This window comes from Emiliania huxleyi, assembly GCF_000372725.1.
Source record: "Emiliania huxleyi CCMP1516 unplaced genomic scaffold EMIHUscaffold_386, whole genome shotgun sequence".
NCBI lineage: Eukaryota > Haptophyta > Isochrysidales > Noelaerhabdaceae > Emiliania > Emiliania huxleyi.
The window spans coordinates 13266-14182 of record NW_005199073.1 but is presented as its reverse complement, the minus strand read 5'-3'; positions in this window follow the sequence as shown (position 1 = coordinate 14182).

The following is a 917-nucleotide window of genomic DNA, read 5'->3' as shown; positions in this document are numbered from 1 at the left end:
GCTGGATCTCGCCTCCTGAACTGCGGCGTACCCCCCTCTGGAGCCGTGGGGCTGACCCCACCCTTACCCGCCCTAGACGGGAGGCCCCCTCTCCCCTCCACCACCTCCAACCCCGGCTAGCGTCCCTGCCTTCTGGCGCCGGCGCTCTCGGGCACTCCCCCCCTCCCTCTCAAGCTCAAACAAACGATCAGCGACCTCCGGCGCGTGCGGGACGGCGCAGGCCCAGCTCCGGCGCGATCGATTTTATAGTGGTTTTAGCTCAAAGTGTTGTGTGTGTGTGTGTAGTGTGTGTGTGTGTGTGTGTGTGTGTGTGTGTGTGTGTGTGTGTGTGTGTGTGTGTGTGTGTGTGTGTGTGTGTGTGTGTGTGTGTGTGCAATATTTATTTTTAGTAATTTACTGCGGTCGTGACCAGGGTCGTGGGTCTCGCTCTGGGGGGGCGCGGGGGCCCCCGGAGGCACCGTGCGCCGCGCAGCAGCAGTACGGAAATGGGGCTCCGGCTCCGTTAGTCTCCGTTAGCACCAACTTCCCGATTAAGTACGGTTAAGTAGAGGGCAGATTTGGAGAGAACTCGAGGAGTACATACAGATAGACCCTCCAACCATCAGAAAACTCCGACCTGATTGGTCGTACTGACCGCCGACAGATCACTCCAGACAGCAGACAGGCCGACGTCTGCACGCGGCCGGCCGGGCGAGAGGCTTGACACGATCCGACCCTGCGAGACCCTGACGCTGCTGCTCTAGCTATCAGACATGCACTGCTGACTGCTGCCACAATGTGCGACCGGTGCTGGCCCACTTGGCGGCCTTCCCGGTCAGTGGTGAGGCGCAGTTCAGAGCTGTCGATGGCGCGATGCCGCACTGGTCCCACATTGGTAACACGAGACCACCACGTTTGCCGGTCCAAGAGAGAGGCAC